Source organism: Hordeum vulgare, chromosome 4H (assembly GCF_904849725.1).
Source record: "Hordeum vulgare subsp. vulgare chromosome 4H, MorexV3_pseudomolecules_assembly, whole genome shotgun sequence".
Lineage (NCBI taxonomy): Eukaryota > Viridiplantae > Streptophyta > Magnoliopsida > Poales > Poaceae > Hordeum > Hordeum vulgare.
In genome coordinates this window covers 488,114,262-488,135,000 of record NC_058521.1, presented here as the reverse complement: position 1 = coordinate 488,135,000, position 20,739 = coordinate 488,114,262, and the positions used below count along the sequence as shown (strand labels likewise).

The following is a 20,739-nucleotide window of genomic DNA, read 5'->3' as shown; positions in this document are numbered from 1 at the left end:
ATCTAATGTGTTTCTAAGTGTACACAGGATCTATAAGTCATTGAGGAGTTTGAGATATTTGAAGAATATCGACCCCTAAAAATATATGTCTTTAGTTGAAGAAATTGGTCTGAAGCTGAAGAAATGAATCGCGAAGAATCTGCAATGAAATTTATATTCCTCATGAAGATATTGATATTGAGAAGATTGGTGATTCCTGAAGAAAATCGTTCTAAAGAAATTGAAGCGTGAAGATTTTCGCTTTCTGTTTTACTTTCTTCGCATTTGATGAATAGGAACACCGTACTGTTAAAGGGGGTCAAAGTAACACTATGGAATGGATTTCCTCATGATGCTCAACCCAAGCCAAATCCTATCAAAAGCCTCAAGTGAGGAATATGAGTGACATGAGGACTCTCACAGTTGAGAGTCCCGACCGTTTCGATAAGCCACGCCAAGTCACTGATCTTATCCACTCCAACGGTCATATTATTTAAGGGCATTAATGTCAAATCATGTCGGGATGCTCCCAGGCTATAAATAGCTGCCCCCCACAACCACTAGCTGGTTGGCTGCTCCGCTAGAAACTGACACTTGTCATAAGAGCAACCCAATTCCTCAGAGCTTTCGAGAGTAAATCATCAGTGAGGAAATACACCACCCACCGAAACCACAAACCAAATCTAGTGATTGAGCATCACTGAAGAAGTTGTTCCTGTGTGGGACTGAAGCCTTTTACCTTTGAGGACTGTGCATCCTCCAGACGGTTAGGCGTCATGGTCTAGAGCAATCCAGCAGTCAATTGTGGATCGCCGGGTGACCGAGTTTGTGAGGGTTTGGAAGTCTGCCCTGAAGACTTACCACGAGTGTTGGGCGAGGACTGTGTGTCCTTAGCTCAAGGAGAATACGGTAGGGACTGTGTGTCTCGGGACTGGGTGTCCTTTGGTTTCAATACCAAGCCGCTCCAAACCAGATGTACAACTGTCACAGCAGTTGGAACTGGGTCATCAACAACAGTCTTCACCAAGAATTGGGTTCTAATTCCTCAACTCTTTACTTTATCTGTATTATGTGTTGATGACTTTCACTGTGACTGTTTGAAGAATTTGCTGAAGACTTTCTCTGAATTTCCTCAACCCCAAATTCTTCACTTGAGTAAATCATCATCTGTATTCTGCGTGCCTGCTTGCTGTGCAATCTGTTTTCATAATCTTAACTCTGTAATACTGCTGCTGTGAACAATTGCACAACTGATCCTTAACTGTTTCCGCTGTAAGTTAGTCATCAGTGAGGAATTTCCTCAAAAGGAATTTCCTCAGTGATGAAATTCTAAAAATCTCCTATTCACCCCCCCTCTAGTCGATATAACGCACTTTCACTTTCCCTTTCCCGTGGGGGTGCCACCCGATTCCATTCCTCTTTTTCTTTCACCGTTTGGCGAATATATCAGCTTGTCGGCGTGGAACAGGGGAAAATGCCTCTTCTCTTGGTCACATCCACAATTATGGTATCAGTATCGAATTGTACAGAAAAAAGGCTGATAAAATATGTTGTGAATTTGGTGGCAGCTTTGCGATCAATCATGGTCATGGACACCACCGACCCGGGCTACTGGCTCAACTGGAGGTTCGTGCTCTGCGCTACCTGGGTCTACTCCTGCATGGCACTGGCGTGCTACCTGATCTGGAAGTACGAGGGGCCCAGTTCGCCGGCCAGCAATGACGAGGGGGTCGACAGAGAGGAGGCGCGGCCCACGATCGGACCCGAAGTTGTGTATCTTGAGGATTGATGGAAGCCGTGCCTTGATGACATCCATCCTGCTTGGCTGCTGGCTTTTCGCCTTGTGTCGTTCTTGTTTATGGCTTCGGTGATTATCTATGATGTTATTGTCGATGGGTGGACCGTCTTCCTTTACTACACTCAGTAAGCTACTTCATCTTTCCTCGTGTTACTGCCTGTAAAGAAAATTGTCCATTTCAAGTAATATTCATAAAATTATTTGATTCTGTTTGTTCTCTACATTTGATAGGTGGACCTTTTTGCTTGTCACCCTGTACTTTGGGGTATGTTGTTTGCTACAATAAACTTATTTATGACCACTTATTCGTGCTTACACATGAGAATGACAACAACATATTATGCCAAAAATTGAAACATTGCCAATATGATTTCTGTTTTGTTTTGTACAACATGCAATTTTTTGTATTGTGCATGCTTGCTCATTGCCTATTTTGCTGGCACTTACTAGGTGATACCTCTAACGTGCACCTTTTTCATCTTTAGCTTGGCTCGGTGCTTTCGGTTTATGGATGTTATCAGTACGCTTGCAAGACGGATAAATCTGATGCAGACCATGGTTCTTATATCATTGCTCCCACAGAGGAAAGTACATACAACAATTCCATCAAAAGTTCTTGTTTGAATAAAACACATGATGGTCGGGAAATTGCGGGATTTTGGGGCTACCTGTTTCAGATCATGTTTTAGGTAACTCGCCATATACACTTGAGTACAAAGTGCACATGATTTTCTGAGTTTTAATTGCTGAACAGTAGGTGTGTTGTGATTGATGCAAAAAAACATAATCTGAAAGTGTAATTGCTTGACATGTAATTCTTCTACATTATTGTAGCTATTCGCTTAACTAAAAGCATTATGAACTGTGGCCGGCTGATGAACGGTGATGATTACAGGTTTGGTGTTTGTTGCCCACCCAATTTTGAGCTCCTTGTTTTCACACAAATGCAGGTGTGGTGATGCTTTACGGATATGGTGTTTTGGTTCATTCTGTACCCTTTCCTTGCGTGGAATCAATACCAAATGAGTTTTGTGAGTTTTCAATCAGAAATTTTACAAATTGTATTCTCTTGAACCTTTTATCATACTAAGGTTATTATGTGATGAGATACTGTAAAAGAAGAGGTTATTCCATGGGGCATGCAAAAGAAGGGTTAGGGAATAAGACTAGGCCATTATGATACTCGGATCAGATCGAAACCAAGGAAATCATCACGAAGCCAGACATATACTATAAAAAAGGATTGTAAGTAGTAAATTGAGAGTTTTGGAGTTACCCGTAGTTGCATAAAAAATGTACAGCTTAGTATTTAAGTTATCCATCCATTTCCTCCAACATCTATCCATTTCCTCTGCCTCTGTCGTGCCGCCGCCGCCGCTCGCTCGTCGCCGATCTGACTCGACTCGACTCACCCGGGAAGAACACACACACACACACCAAGCGAGCAAGCAAGCAAGCGCCGCCCCCGCCAAGTCGGCTGCTCTCCTGCCTACCTGCAAGGTACCCCGCCGACCCTTGTCACTTGTCAGAAGCGGCTTGGAGAAGATCCAGGCTCAACTGCAGCCTGGACCCAAGTGTCTTGCACTTCTCTGTCTCTTTTATCGGCGAGGAGCTTCCACGGTAGTAGGTTTGAGGTTAATTTCATTCATGGTGACCCCTGACCCTCATCTGCTCCGAAAGATGAAGAAGATAGCCAAGCCGGGCTTTCATACAGAGCCACACGCATGCTATCATGAACTTCCCTGCAACTTGGCCCTCTCCTGAACTTTCAGCTTTTACAAATTTTAGTCCAGCTTGGCCATCTCCTCAACTTTCAGCCTTTATAAAATTTCAGTCCAGCTTGGCCTCTCCTGCAGTTACAGTTTCTATGAAATCGTCAGACTCGAGCTCTTGTCTTATGTTTAGGCAGACTAGAGCGCGGCGCCGCCTTGGTGAATGTTCCTGCAAGCTTGACGAGGACTGCTGCCACCATAGCAACCGAGGATAATGAGCTGGTGTTGCCTCCCAAGAGCCAAGAAGCAGCAGCACAATCTCTACTCCCACAGACAACAGGAGATTCTTCACTCCAATACCAGCATAAGCGGTAAGACTTCTCTTTCCGTTGCGAAATTTACTGCACCGTCGTCCGACAGAGTTTACAGATTTATTGTTATGAATCTGTGATGCCTTCAGCCCTTCACGCAGAATGGACGGCACCTCCGCGTTCAGCACACGTACAGCTCGATGACGATCTCCGCCTTCTTGATCCAGCAAGAGAGACGGGGAAGTAGATGAGTTCACCGGCAGCATGACGACACACCGGTGATGGTGATGATCTATTCCTGCAGGGCTCCGCCGGAGCTCCGCAGAAAACCGATCTAGAGGAAGAACTATGAAGTAGAGGTTTAGGGTTGCACGTGTCAAACTTTTGTCTCAAAAAGCCCTAAACCTCAAGTATATATAGGAGGAGCCAAGGGGTGGGGATTGCCCTTGGGGCGCCGGCCGAAGGGAGGAGGGATCCTCCTCCAAGTCGGTTTGGAGGGAGGTGTCCCTTCCTTCCCACCTCCTCCATTTTTTCCTTTTTTTTCTTTCTCCTTGATTTTTTCCTCTTGGCCGAAATAGCCCACTAAGGGCTGGTGCGCCACCCATGGGCTATTAGGTTCACTCCCGGGTGGGTGGGCCCTTCCCGATAAAAACCAGGAACCCATTTGTCACTCCCGGTACACTGCCCTTAATGCCCAAAATCTTTCCGGAGGCCAAATGAAACAATCCTATATATCAACCTTCATTTCCGGACCGTTCCAGAAACCCTCGTGACGTCCGTGATCTCATTCGGGACTCCGAACAAACCTTCGGTCACCAACACCTATAACTCAACTATACCGAAACGTCACCGAACCTTAAGTTTGCAGACCCTACGAGTTCGAGAACTATGCAGACATGACCTGAGACAGTCCCCGGTCAATATCCAACAGTGAGACATGGATGTCCATATTGGATCCTACATATTCTACAAAGATCTTATCGATTAAACCTCTGTGCCAAGGATTCATATAATCCCGTATATCGTTCCCTTTGTCCTTCGGTATGTTACTTGCCCGAGATTTGATCATCGGTATCCCTATACCTATTTCAATCTTGTTACTGGCAAGTCTCTTTACTCGTTTCGTAATACAAGATCCCGTGACTAACACTTTAGTCACATTGCTTGCAAGGCTTGTATGTGATGTTGTATTACCGAGTGGGCCTCGAGATACCTCTCCGTCACACGGAGTGACAAATCCCAGTCTTGATCCATGCTAACTCAACAGACACCTTCGGGGATACCTGTAGAGCACCTTTATAGTCACCTAGCACGTTGCGACGTTTGATACACACAAGGTATTCCTCCAGTGTCAGTGAGTTACATGATCTCATGGTCATAGGAATGAATACTTGGCACGCAGAAAACAATAGCAAGAAAATGACACGATCACATGCTACGTTTATAGTTTGGGTCTTGTCCATCACATCATTCTCCTAATGATGTGATCCAGTCATCAAGTGACAACACTTGCATATGGTCAGAAAAACTTAACCATCCTTGATCAACTAGCTAGTCAACTAGAGGCTTACTAGGGACTTTGTTTTGTCTATATATCCACACATGTATATATATGCTTTCATTCAATACAATTATAACATCGATAATAAACGATTATCTTGAAACAGGAAATATAATAATAACTATCATTGCCCCTAGGGCATATTTCCAACAGTCTTCCACTTGCACTAGAGTCAATAATCTAGTCTCACATCGCTATGCGATTTACATTGGAATGAATCTAACACCCATACAGTTCTGGTGTTGATCATGCTTCACTCGTGGAAGAGGTTTAGTCAGCGGATCTGCAACATTCAGATCTGTGCGCACTTTGCAAATATTTACGTCCTCTCCTTTGACATAGTCGTGGATGAGGTTGAAGTGTCGTTTGATGTGTCTAATCTTCTTGTGAAACCTTGGTTCCTTGGCTAGAGCAATGGCACTAGTGTTGTCACATAACAGAGTTACTGGATTTAGTGCGCTCGGCACAACTCCAAGATCCGTCATGAACTGCTTCATCCACACACCCTCCTTAGCCGCCTCCGAGGCAGCCATGTACTCCGCTTCACATGTAGAATTTGCTATGACGCTTTGCTTGGAATTGCACCAGCTTACCGCACCCCCATTAAGAATAAATATGTATCCGGTTTGAGACTTAGGGTCATTCGGATCAGTGTCAAAGCTTGCATCAACGTAACCCTTTACGACGAGCTCTTCGTTACCTCCATAAACGAGAAACATTTCCTTAGTCCTTTTCATGTACTTCAGAATATTCTTGACCACCGCCGAGTGTTCCACTCCTGGATCACTTTGAAACCTGCCTGCCATACTTATGGCCAAGCTGACATCTGGTCTTGTGCACAACATTGCATACATGACAGACCCTATGGCTTTATAAATGATCACATTACCGTCCGCGTCCGTCTTCTTCTTAAAGATCCATTTGTTCTGAATAGCCTTGCGACCTTCCCGTAATACTTCCAAAGTCCACACTTTGTTTTCATACATACATCCTATCTCAGACTTCATGGCCTCTAACCATTTGTTGGAATCCAGGCCCACCATTGCTTCTTCATAATTCGCAGGTTCATTGTTCTCTAACAACATGATAGATAAGACAGGATTCCCGTACCACTCGACGACAGTACGTGATCTTGTCGACCTGTGAGGTCCGATAGTAACTTGATCCGAAGCTTCATGATCATCATCATTAGCTTCCTCCTCAACCGGTGTTGCCTCAACAGAGATTTCCCTCTGCCCTTCGCCACCATCTAGAGGGAGCAGAGGTTCCACAACCTCATCAAGTTCTATCTTCCTCCCACTCAATTCTTTCGAGAGAAACTCCTTCTCAAGAAAAGCTCCGTTCTTAGCAACAAACACTTTGCCCTCGGATCTGAGATAGAAGGTGTACCCAACTGTCTCTTTTGGGTAACCTACGAAGACGCACTTTTCTGCTTTGGGTTCCAGCTTTTTAGGCTGAAGCTTTTTGACATAAGCATCGCATCCCCAAACTTTAAGAAACGACAACTTTAGCCTCTTGCCATGCCATAGCTCATATGGCGTCGTCTCAACGGATTTTGATGGTGCCCTATTTAAAGTGAATGCAGCTGTCTCTAATGCATAACCCCAAAACGATAATGGCAAATCGGTAAGAGACATCATAGATCGCACCATATCTAACAAAGTACGATTACGACATTCGGACACAACATTACGTTGTGGTGTTCCAGGCGGTGTCAACTATGAAACGATTCCACATTGTCTTAAGTGAGCACCAAACTCGAAACTCAGATATTTGCCCCCTCGATCAGATCGTAGGAACTTGATCTTCTTGTTACGATGATTTTCAACCTTATTCTAAAATTTCTTGAACTTCTCACACGTTTTAGACTTGTGCTTCATCAAGTAGATATATCCATACCTACTCAAATCATGAGTGAAGGTGATAAAATAACGATATCCATCACACGCCTCCACACTCATTGGACCGCACACATCAGTATGTATGATTTCCAACAAGTCACTTGGACGCTCCATTGTTCCGGAGAACGGAGTCTTAGTCATCTTGCCCATGAGGCATGGTTCACACGTGTCAAGTAATTCGAAATCAAGTGACTCCAAAAGACATCAGCATGGAGTTTCTTCATGCGCTTTACACCAATATGACCTAAGCGGCAGTGCCACAAAAAGGTGGCGCTATCATTGTTAACTCTACATCTTTTGGTCTCAATTTTATGGATATGCGTGTCATCACAATCAAGATTCAATATGAAAAAACCCCCACATTGGGTGCATGACCATAAAAGATATTAATCATAAAAATAGAACAACCATTATTCTCTGACTTAAATGAGTAACCCTCTCGCAATAAACAAGATCCAGATATAATGTTCATGCTTAACGCAGGCACTAAATAACCATTATTTAAGTTCATAACTAATCCTGATGGTAACTGAAGTGAGATCGTGCCGACGGCGATTGCATCAACCTTGGAACCATTTCCCACGTGCATCGTCACTTCATCCTTCGTCAGCCTTCGTTTATTCTGTAGTTCCTACCTCGAGTTGCAAATATGAGCAACAAAACCGGTATCAAATACCTAGGCACTACTACGAGAGTTGGTTAGGTACACATCAATAACATGTATATCACATATGCCTGGTTTGGCGTTGGCCGCCTTCTTATCAGCCAAATACTTGGGGCAGTTGCGCTTGCAGTGACCCATCCCCTTGCAATAATAGCACTCAGTTTCTGGCTTAGGTCCACCTTGGCTTTCTTCGTCGGAGGAGCAACAGCTTTGCCGCTCTTCTTGGAGTTACCCTTCTTGCCTTTGTCGCTTTTCTTGAAACCAGTGGTCTTATTCACCATCAACACTTGATGTTCTTTCCAGAGTTCTGACTCTGCGACTTTCAGCATCGCGAATAACTCGTCGGGTGACTTATTCATCCCTTGCATATTATAGTTCAACACAAAGCTCTTGTAGCTAGGTGGCAGTGATTGAAGAATTCTGTCAGTGATAGCCTCTTGCGGGAGTTCAATCCCCAGCTCAGCTAGACGATTTGAGTACCTAGACATTTTGAGCAAATGTTCACTGACAAACAAATTCTCCTCCCTTTTGCAAGCATATAATTTATCGGAGGTCTCATACCTCTCGATCCAGGCATTCTTCTGAAAGATAAAATTCAACTCCTGGAACATCTCATATGCTCCATGACGTTCAAAGCGTCGTTGAAGTCCCGGTTCTAAGCCATACAAGACTGCACATTGAACTACTGAGTAGTCCTCCTTACGTGCTTGCCAAGCATTCAAAACATCTTGATCAGACGTAGCGGGTGGTTCATCTCCTAGCGCTGCATCAAGGACATAATTCTTTTTCCCAGCTTGTAGGATGAGCCTTAGATTACGAGCCCAGTCTACAAAGTTGCTACCATCATCTTTCAGCTTAGCTTTCTCTAGGAACGTATTGAAATTCAGGGTTGCTACTGCGTGAGCCATTGATCTACAACATAAAATATTGCAAAGTGGACTTAGACTATGTTCAAGACGATTAGAGTTTAGCTAATCAAATTACTAATAAACTCCCACTCAAATAGACATCCCTCTAGTTACTGATACGTCCATTTTGCATCATGCTTTCATGTTGATATTTATCGCTTTATGGGCTGTTATATTACTTTGTGACCATATTTATGCCTTTTCTCTCTTATTTTGCAAGGTTTATTTGAAGAGGGAGAATTCAGGCAGCTGTAATTCTAGACTGGAAAAGGAGCAAATTTGAGTCCTCTATTCTGCACAACTCCAAATGCCCTGAAAATTTACGTGGAATTTTTTGGGAATATATAAAAAATACTGGGTGAAAGAAGTACCAAAGGGGAGCTATCAGGGCCCCACAAGCCTGGTAGCCGCCACCCCCTGGTGGCGGCTACAGGGCTTGTGGGCTCCCTGACGGCCCATTGGCCCCCCTCTTTTTCTATATGAAGGGTTTCGTTCTAGAAAAAATCAAGAGGGAGCTTTTTCGTGGTTTCTCCGCCGCCAGGAGGCGGAACTTGAGCAGATCCAATCTAGAGCTCCGGCAGGACGATCCTGCTGGGGAAACTTCCCTCCTGGAGGGGGAAATCGTCGCCATCGTCATCACCAACACTCCTCTCGTCGGAGGCGAGGCATCTTCATCAACATCTTCATCAGCATCATCTCCTCTCCAATCCCTAGTTCATCTCTTGTAACCAATCTCCGTCTCGCGACTCCGATTGGTACTTGTAAGGTTGCTAGTAGTGTTGATTACTCTTTGTAGTTGATGCGAGTTGGATTACTTGGTGGAAGAGTTTATGTTCAGATCCTTGATGCTATTCATTACACCTCTGATCATGATTATGATTATGCTTTGTGAGTAGTTACTTTTGTTCGTGAGGACATGGGATAAGTCATGTTAGTAATAGTCATGTGAATTTGGTATTCGTTCGGTATTTTGATATGCTGTATGTTGTCTTTTCCTCTAGTGGTGTTATGTGAACGTCGACTACATGACACTTCACCATACTTGGGCCTAGAGGAAGGCATTGGGGAGTAGTAAGTAGATGATGGGTTGCTGGAGTGACAGAAGCTTAAACCCCAGTCTATGCGTTGCTTCGTAAGGGGCTGATTTGGATCCACTAGTTTAATGCTATGGTTAGACGTTGTCTTAATTCTTCTTTTGTAGTTGCGGATGCTTGCGAGAGGGGATAATCATAAGTGGGATGCTTTTCCAAGTAAGGGCAGCACCCAAGCGCCGGTCCACCCACATATCAAACTATCAAAGTAACGAACGCGAATCACATGAACATGATGAAACTAGCATGACAGCAATTCCCGTTTGTCCTTGGGAGCATTTTTCCTCCTATAAGACTTTGTTCAGACTTGTCCCTTGCTACAAAAGGGATGGGCCACTTGCTGCACCATTGCTACTACTTGTTACTTGTTACTTTTCACTTGCTACGTTTCACCTCGCTACATCATCACTTGTTACTGCTACTTTCAGTGCTTGCAGTTATTACCTTGATGAAAACCGTTTATGAGAGCCTTCCGCTCCTCGTTGGGTTCGACACTCTTACTTATCGAAAGGACTACGATTGATCCCCTATACTTATGGGTCATCAAGACTCTTTTCTGGCGTCGTTGCCAGGGAGTGAACCGCCTTTGGTAAGTGGAAATTGGTAAGGAAACATTTATATACTGTGCTAAAATTTATTGTCACTTGTCACTATGGAAACCGTTCCTTTGAGGAGTTTGTTCGGGGTATATTCACCACAAACGGAAGCACGAGGAGTAGTTCCTCAACCTGAGGTACCTACTGAAAATATCTTTTATGAAATTCCTTCGGGTATGCTTGAGAAACTGCTGGCTAATCCTTTTACACGAGATGGATCTTCACATCCAGACTTGCATCTGATCTATGTAGATGAAGTTTGTGGTTTATTTAAGCTTGTAGGTTTGCCCGAGGATGAGGTAAAGAAGAAAGTCTTTCCTTTATCTTAGAAGGATAAGGCTTTGACATGGTATAGGCTATGTGATGATACTGGATCATGGGACTACAATCGGTTGAAATTGGAATTTCATCAAAAGTTCTATCCTATGCATTTAGTACATCATGATCGGAATTATATTTATAACTTTTGGCCTCGTGACAGGGAAATCATAGCTCAAGCTTGGGGGAGGCTTAAATCAATGCTATATTCATGCCCCAATCATGAGCTCTCGAGATAAATTATCACTCAAAACTTTTATGCTCGGCTTTCTCATGAAGATCGTACCATACTTGACACTTCTTGTACCGGTTCTTTTATGAAGAAGGATATTGACCACAAGTGGAATTTATTGGAAAGAATCAAACGTAACTCTGAAGATTGGGAGCTGGAAGAAGGTAAGGAGTCAGGTATGAATTTCCAGTTTGATTGCCTTAAATCTTTTGTTGAGACAAACACTTCTAGAGATTTTAGCGCTAAGTATGGACTTGACTGTGAGATAGTAGCTTCTCTATGTGAATCTTTTGCTGCTCATGTTGATCTTCCCAAAGAGAAGTAGTTTAAGTATCATCCTCCTGTAGAAAGCAACATAGTCAAAACCAATCTAGTTGAGGAGAAAGTCATTGCTTTTAGTGATCGTGTTGTTCCTTGTGCTTACGCTGAGAAACCACCTTACCCTGCTAGTGTAGCGACCCGACTCAAAACGAGTCAAGACTCTGTGTTTCTGTGCCATCCTGGATCAGTATGCTGGCACACACAGTACATCAATGTATATATCAAAGTGCAATCACATGTAAATAGTGTAAAACTGATATATACCTTAAAATATCAGCGGAAACAGTCAAGGGAGTGGAGTTCCAATAAACACCAACGGCAAGTTGAGTGCGGACCGTAACCCTGAATCGTACTCTTACTCGTCGAGGAAAAATATCTGCAACATAAGACGTTGCAGCCGTGTAGGTTAGCATATTGAATATGCCGGCAAGTCACATAAGAGAGAGGTGAAAAAGTAATCATCTGTTCTATATGCATATATGGCAGGTGGGGCTGTAAGTTTTTAGCGAAAAGCAAGGTTTTCTCCTACATCAAGAGAGGGCTAAAAGCAAAATGTTACTACATTGTTGGTTGTTAACGAGATGGTTCCACCAACCAATTCTCGTACCCTTGTTGTCAATAATACCCACATCAATATTATTATTTGTGTTGAGAATTTCAGATAACTTCAGTTCCTTTGGCTCAAGTTGTCCATGACCGTGGACACGGCTAATCGATTTGGTTTGAGTACTCTGCAGAGTTTTGCACACGTTCCCCACAAGATTTGATCGCCTCCGTGTATGTCCTCGCACTTCACGGTGTTTGAATACCGGATGATCAAAACATGGTCTTTCAACGGGTCCCTCTGAATCCATGTCGGTGCCCATCCAAATCCTACCGTTCTTCTACATCTGCTGGCACCGCCTGTCCAGAGTCGCCATGTTGACCAACCAAGACAGAGCCCATAATGACTTGTGGTTGTGCAGGTAAGCCTTGGGTCTTGAAAATATCCGTCTGTCTCTTTGAGCCTGGGTGAAGCTTTCCGCAAGATGTCATGGCACATCTCCTGCATCCCGGGTCATCCACTGGTTTCTCCAGGGAGCCGATCAAAAGTCCTTCACCCAGAGTTGCATTGCATCACGAGGTCTTGAAAAGTCTTGACTTAACCGGTCTTGGTTATTAAATTATTCTCGCATCACTCGTGATAAACTCTCAACCAGAATCCCGTCTACTCAAGCATAGCAATATGAAATTTGTCGTCCCGGGCCAAGTAACGGGGTTGTTGGGTGCCTACCAAATGATACTACAATATGTAACCATAATTTCCAAGTACCTACTCAACATGCAATTGGGCATAGGATGGTAGAACTACGATGCATAAAACATAGGTGATACATGATCAAATGACTTTCCTAGTGATGTTGACCAAGAAGAATTTTCGTTCTCGAGGAATAACTTGATAGACTACTCGTCACTCTCCGATGAAATCTATATAACAAACATATCATTCACATAAGCACTCATACTAGCAATCATTCTAGCAATCAAAACAAAAGAGAGAGCGAATAAGAATCTGAAGGAAACTTCAAAGAAGCCAGGGAGCCTTCTACTACAACATTCACAAAAATAGTTTTTGTCTAACAGAAAATAAAACACTAAAATATTAAGAGAATAAAATATAAATTGAACTAAGATAAAATAAAGTAATTTTCATAAAAGTATTTGAAAGTATTTTCAAATGGGAGTTGAACTAGTAGAGAAATCAGTTGCAAGTTATTAGAGAACTAGAATTGATTTCATGATAACATATAAAAATAAAATCAAAACTTGTTGCAAACCTACTGTTAACTAACAGAAACAGAACATAATCTTTCTGAAATATAAAAGAAAAACAATTTAAAAACAACTAAAGAAAGAAATATAGTCATAATCCTAAAGGAAGTGAAACAGAAAGTGTTTCACCAGTAATAATGAGCTAAAACACTCAAACAATTCTGAAATTTTTACCACTGATAAATAAGATCACTAGTGATCAGTAGCAAAAAGAATTAATTCAAAATCTATTGTTAAACTCCCAGAATAAGCAAAAAAGATTTAAATCAAATCTGATCTAATTCAAATTTTCTAAATCCAATCATAGACAAATTATATATTTTCAGAAACTACAAGAAATTTCTGATCTAACGCAAAAAGAATCACCTAATTTGGAGTTATAGACTAATAGATATGAATTTTCTAAGTTTGCACTTTTCTGAAGAAAAAAACTATGACGGGATTTTTTTGAAGCTCACCATGGCTGGAAGGTTGGTCGTGGCTGGGAGGTTAGACGGCGAGGTGAGGCTTGCTCCGGCGAGGGGAGGGGCACTCCAGCGAGGGGAGGGTCGCCGGCGGGGAGGGGGAACGGCGGAGGGGGTCCCGGAGGCGAGGAAGGGGGGCGTCAGGGGCTCATGGGCGTCCTTCTGTTCGGTTCCTGGGAGGAACAACAATGGTTGGGGCGCCGTGGCTACGGGTAGGGAGAGGGTGAGCTGATGGGGAAAATGGAACGAGGAGAGGAGGGGCAATTTTATAGGGGTGGTGGGAGGTGCGGAGAGGGAAGGAATCCCGCGAATCTGGGAGAGGAAGCTTGTGCCCTGGCTAGAGAAGGAAGGTCGTGAGGAGGAAGAAGAAGGTATGGATTGGGCCAGATTCGTTTCCTAACGTGGCCTAGGTACTTTCTAATAAAAGTGATTTCTTTCTTGTTTTCAAAAACCTGAAAGTAAGCCATAAAAGGGAAACCAAATAAATTCGGAATATAGAGTTTCTATATACTAAAATTATCAGAAAAATAAAATCTAAATGATGGACATTTTTCCACGGCCAAAATAAAAACTTAAAAAAATGTTTTTCAGAAAATCCCCTAAATGCTTTATTTTTTTGGAAATATTTTCTCAATTAAATTTTGGTTTTCTTGGCTCAAAATATTTCAATGAATGCCCCTGGTTTTGGAGGGTCATGTTCCTCCTCTCTTTCTTGCTTGGCAAGAATTTATTCCCGGCATTTCCTGAGTGGAGAAAAATAGAATTGCAAAACAAAAATCGAAAGAAAATTCAAATGCCACCTTCATTCAAATTCTTTATAGTTGAAGAAGTTATGCCATCTTCTTTCATTTAATTTAAATAGATGAATTTGAATTCACAGGAAAAGGGGAAAGTCATTTTATTCTCTCTCATTCAAAAGTTTTTTTTTGAAAGTTCCAAAACTTCACCCAAGTTTCAATCACTCAAACAAACAAACAATCAATCTAATAATTATATTAACATTCCAAAATTTGGGATGTTACAGCTAGGAAAAAGGATTATTCTAAAGCTCCAACGGTGATACGTAGGGGTTACATTAGACCACTTGCACCCCATGAGGAGATTAGAGTTGAACCTAGTGTTGCTATTATCAAAGATCTCTTAGTCGAAGACATAGACATGCATGTTATCAAATTCTATGAGGACTCCGCTAGAATTGCTAAACCTCACGCGAAAGACAAATACGGACCTGTAGTTGGCCTGCCCGTTGTTTCTGTCAAGATAGGAGATCACTGTTACCATAGTTTATGTGATATGGGAGCTAGTGTTAGTGCAATACCCCGTTCCCTATATGATGAAATCAAAGATGAGATTGCACCTGCTGAGCTAGAACCCATTGATGTCACTATTACGCTAGCTAATAGAGACACTATATGCCCTCTGGGAATTGTGAGAGACGTAGAAGTCCTGTGTGGTAAGACGAAGTATCCTACTGATTTCCTCGTCCTTGGTACTGCACAAGATAGCTTTTGTCCCATCATATTCGGTAGACCCTTTCTCAACACTGTCAATGCTCACATTGATTGCATTAAGCAGACTGTCACAGTTAGTTTCGAGGGTGTGTTTCATGAATTTAACTTCTCCAAGTTGGGAAGACAGCCCCACAAAAAAGATTCGTCTGGTAGGGATGAAATCATTGCTCTTGCCTCTATTGCCGTACCTCCTACGTATCCTTTAGATCAATATCTGCTTGAGTATGAAAATGATATGCATATGGAGGAAAGAGATGAGATAGATAAAATTGTCTTAGAACAATATCCTATTCTCAAGAATAATGTGCCTGTTGAACTGCTTGGGGATCCTCCCCCACCAAAGGGTGATCCTGTGTTCGAGCTTAAACAGTTGCCTAATACTCTTAAGTATGCCTATCTTGATGAGAAGGAGATATACCATGTTATTATTAGTGCTCTCCTCTCAGAGCACGAAGAGAAGAAGTTACTAAAAACTCTGAGGAAGCACCGTGCTGCTATTGGATATACTCTTGATGATCTTAAGGGTATTAGTCCCACTCTATGTCAGCACAAGATTAAAACTGATCCTGATTCTAAACCAGTTGTCGATCATCAAAGGAGATTAAATCCTAAGATGAAAGAGGTCGTTAGAAAAGAAATATTAAAGCTTATGGAAGCAGGAATCATTTATCCTGTTGCTCATAGTGATTGGGTAAGTCCAGTACATTGCGTACCTAAGAAGGCATGTATCACCGTCGTTCCTAATGATAAGAATGAATTAATCCCACAAAGGATTATTACTGGCTATAGGATGGTGATAGACTTCCGGAAACTGAACAAGGCAACCAGGAAAGACCATTATCCTTTGCCGTTTATCGACCAAATGCTAGAAAGGCTATCCAAACACACACACTTCTGCTTTCTAGACGGTTATTCAGGTTTCTCGCAAATACCTGTTGCACAATCTAATCAGGAGAAAACCACTTTCACCTGCCCCTTCGGTACCTTTGCTTATAGACGTATGCCTTTTGGCTTATGCAATGCACCTGCCACCTTTCAAAGATGTATGATGGCTATATTCTCTGACTATTGTGAAAAGATTGTCGAGGTTTTCATGGATGACTTCTCCGTTTATGGGTCTTCCTTTGATGATTGCCTCAGCAACCTTGATCGAGTCTTACAGAGATGCAAAGATACCAACCTCGTCTTGAATTGGGAGAAGTGCCACTTTATGGTTAATGAAGGCATCGTCTTAGGACACAAAATATGTGAAAGAGGCATTGAAGTTGATAAGGCTAAGGTTGATGCAATTGAGAAAATGCCTTGCCCCACAGATATCAGAGGTATACGAAGTTTCCTAGGTCATGTTGGTTTCTATAGAAGGTTCATTAAAGACTTCTCTAAGATTTCTAGGCCTCTTACCAACCTCTTGTAGAAGGATGCTCCTTTTGTTTTTGATGAGGATTGTGAGGAAGCTTTCGAAATACTTAAGAAGGCTTTGATAACCACACCTATTGTTCAACCACCTGACTGGAACTTGCCCTTTGAAATCATGTGCGACGCTAGTGATTATGCTGTTGGTGCTGTTCTAGGACAAAGAGTTGACAAGAAGTTGAATGTTATTCACTACGCTAGTAAAACTCTAGACAGTGCCCAAAGAAACTATGCCACTACGGAAAAGGAGTTTTTAGGAGTCGTGTTTGCATGTGAAAAGTTCAGATCTTATATAGTTGATTCCAAGTCACTATTCACTTTGATCATGCTGCTATTAAGTACCTTATGGAGAAGAAGGACGCTAAGCCTAGGCTGATCAGATGGGTTCTCCTGCTACAGGAATTTGATTTGCATGTCGTTGACCGAAAGGGTGTTGATAACCCTGTAGCAGATAACTTGTCCAGGCTAGAGAATGTCCTTGATGACCCACGACCTATTGATGACAACTTTCCTGATGAACAATTAAATTTCATTCGCACTTCGCATAGTGCCCCGTGGTATGCTCATTACGCAAACTATATCGTAGCCAAATACATACCACCCAGTTTCACCTATCAGCAAAAGAAGAAATTCTTCTTTGATTTGAGACACTACTTTTGGGATGATCCTCACCTTTATAAGGAAGTAGTAGATGGTGTTATTAGACATTGCGTGCCTCAACATGAACAGGGACAGATCCTGCAGAAGTGTCATTCCAAAGCCTACGGAGGACACCATGCTGGAGATAGAACTACTCATAAGGTATTGCAATCAGGTTTCTATTGGCCCACTCTCTTCAAGGATGCACGTAAGTTTGTCTTGTCTTGTGACGAATGCCAAAGAATAGGGAATATCAGTAAGCGTCAGGAAATGCCTATGAACTATTCACTTGTCATTGAACCATTTGATGTTTGGGCTTTGATTATATGGGACCTTTCCCGAGTTCCAATGGGTACACTCACATCTTAGTTGATGTGGATTACGTCACTAAGTGGGTAGAAGCTATCCCCACGAAAAATGCTGATCACCACACCTCTATTAAGATGCTTAAAGAAGTCATTTTCCCAAGATTTGGAGTCCCTGGATATTTGATGACTGATGGCGGTTCACACTTCATTCATGGTGTTTTCCGCAAGATGCTGGCTAAGTATGATGTCAACCATAGAGTTGCATCTCCTTATCATCCTCAGTCTAGTGGTCAAGTGGAGTTGAGTAATAGGGAGATCCAATTGATCCTACAAAAGACTGTCAATAGATCTTGAAAGAATTGGTCTAGCAAACTTGACGATGCACTATGGGCTTATAGGACTGCTTATAAGAATCCCATGGGCATGTCTCCGTATAAAATGGTTTACGGTAAGGCCTGTCATTTACCTCTTGAGCTGGAACACAAAGCTTATTGGGCAATCAAAGAGCTCAACTTCGATTTCAAACTTGCCGGTGAGAAGCGGTTGTTTGATATCAGCTCATTAGATGAATGGAGGGCCCAGGCATATGAGAATGCCAAGTTGTTCAAGGAAAAGGTTAAGAGATGGAACGATAAACGAATATAGAAACGAGAGTTCAATGTAGGTGATTATGTCCTGCTATACAATTCTCGCTTAAGATTCTTCGCAGGCAAGCTTCTCTCTAAATGGGAAGGTCCTTACGTTATCGAGGAAGTATATCGCTCCGGTGCCATCAAAATCAATAACACGGAAGGAAATTTTCCTAGAGTGGTAAATGGGCAAAGAATCAAGCATTATATCTCTGGTACTCCCATAAATGTTGGGACCAATATCATCAATATCATAACTCCAAAGGAGTACATAACGGATGTTTATCAGCCTGTTTCAGACCCTGAAAACGTAGAGGTATCTATTTCGGTAAGTAATTGGACTCCGAAGCTTTTCCAATAGGAAATTTCCTCCATTTTGGAATTTTTGGAAAATTAGAAAAATAAAAAGCAGTCCGGAGAGCGCACGAGGCGGCCACAAGCTTGGTAGCCGCCACCTACCCCCCTGGCGGCGGCTAGAGGGCTTGTGGGCACCTCGTGTGCCTCCCGGACTCCGTTTTTTTGTGGAGCACTCCTTATGGTCCAGAAAAAAATCAATATATATATACGCCCGATGGTTTTGATCTCCGTATCGCGCAGTTTTCCTCTGTTTTCGTTTCGAGCCTGTTTCTGTGGCAGATCTAGATCATCATGACTTCCCCAAACGCTCCTAAGGACAAGATCTTCAAGAAGGTCATCAATACCTACCTCACAGAAGTGCTGAAACACCCTCAATCTATCAAGATGAGCGAGGAGATGTTGCACATCCGTGATGTTGAGGGGCCTAAGAAGACCGGAAGCATGGAGACAAGGCTCGAAGCAATGGAGCAACAAGTCTTCAAGTGCCAAGGGATGGTGGAGCGTGGACTCAACGCCAACCACATGATGATCACGGAGTTCACCAGCAATCACAAGATGGATGACATTGACATTGGGAAACACCTCTCCAGGCTCTATGACAGGGTTGACCAACTTCAGGACCAGATCTATGACCTGCAGAACCAAAACTGTGAGTATGAGTATAGATTTAAATCAATAAGGTTGGCTGCAGATTTGAGGATTCCGGCGACTCGTTCATCCTGCCATGATGGAGCACCTATGCCTTGGAAGACGGAGGATCAGACTGCTTCAACAACTCCACCACCATCACCACCAAAGGAAGACAACTAAGCATTGGTATGGGCAATCCCCTTGGCTTTTGCCAAGCTTGGGGGAGTTGCCCTGGTATCGTGTCACCTTTATATCTTTTGGTTTTACCTTTATTTTAGTTCTTTCCTTTTTAGTTTTTATTTTTTCTCTTAGAGGAATAAGTCTTTAGTGTTTAGTTTGAGTCTTTTTCCTTGTGTCTCCCCCGACGTATTCGAGCTCTTGAGCCATATAATAAAGAGTGTCTTAGTTGAAGGGCTTTGCTTTGTGTCATGATCAAAAGTATGAAAAGAACGATAGCATGAAAGATCATGAGATGATCTTATGGAAAGTGATAGCTTCACATATGACACGTATGATGATTGAAACTTGTTAAGAATAAATTAACATAGACCTTAGTCATTGTTGCAATTAATAAGAAGTAATAAGGAAAGAGAGGTTCACATATAAATATATCATCTTAGACACTTTTTACAATTGTGAGCACTCACCAACCTATTACATGCTTAGGAGTAGATGTTGGACAAGGAAGACAACATAATGAATTGTATTTGCTTGGTTCCAAACAATGTTATATGATTAGAGATCCCTTAGCATGTGACGAATTCTTCCACCTCATATTAGCCAAAACTCCCGCACCAAGTAGAGATACTACTTGTGCATCCATAAAGCTTCAACCCAGTTTTGCCATGAGAGTCCACCATACCTACCTATGGATTGAATAAGATCCCTCAAGTAAGTTTTCATCGGTGCAAGCAATAAAAATTGCTCTCTAATATGTATGATCTATTAGTGTGTGGAAAATAAGCTTTGTACGAACCTGTGATGAGGAAGACATAAAAGCGACAGACTGCATAATAAAGTTCTTTATCACAGGAGGCAATATAAAGTGATGTTCCTCCGCACTAAGAGGACACGCATTCAAACCTCAAAAGCGCATGACAACCTCTGCTTCCCTCTGCGAAGGGCCTATCTTGTACCTTTACTTTTTGCCCTTGTGAGAGTCATGGTGATCTTCACCAATTCCCTATTTTTACCTTTGTCTTGGCTACCGTCACTTGCTTGGGAAAGATCTATATTCATATATCAACTTGGAGTTGAGTACTTATGCTTTATTATTGTTGATTTTACCCTTGAGGTAAATAGGTAGGAGGCGAAACTATAAGCCCCTATCTTCCTCTGTGTCCAGGTGAAACTTTGTTACCATGAGTACCACGTGAGTCGTAACAATTGTCAAAAATAAAATAGATGATTGAGTATGTGGGTTTGCCTTACAAGCTCTTATCTGACTCTTTCTGATGTTATGATAGATTGCAATTGCTTCAATGACTTTGGACTATTGTTGGTTACTTCTCGGTAAGGTTTTTGCTTCATACTTTGCTTTGTGAAGGAATTGTTACTTTCCCATAAGAATCTTTATGATGTATT

At 42.3% G+C, this 20,739-nt stretch overlaps 1 pseudogene; it reads left to right on the top strand.

Annotated features, from left to right (window-relative positions):
• The first annotated feature begins 1,555 nt into the window (after window positions 1-1,555).
• LOC123450645 lies at window positions 1,556-2,850 on the top strand (annotated as a pseudogene).
• Window positions 2,851-20,739: the final 17,889 nt, after the last annotated feature.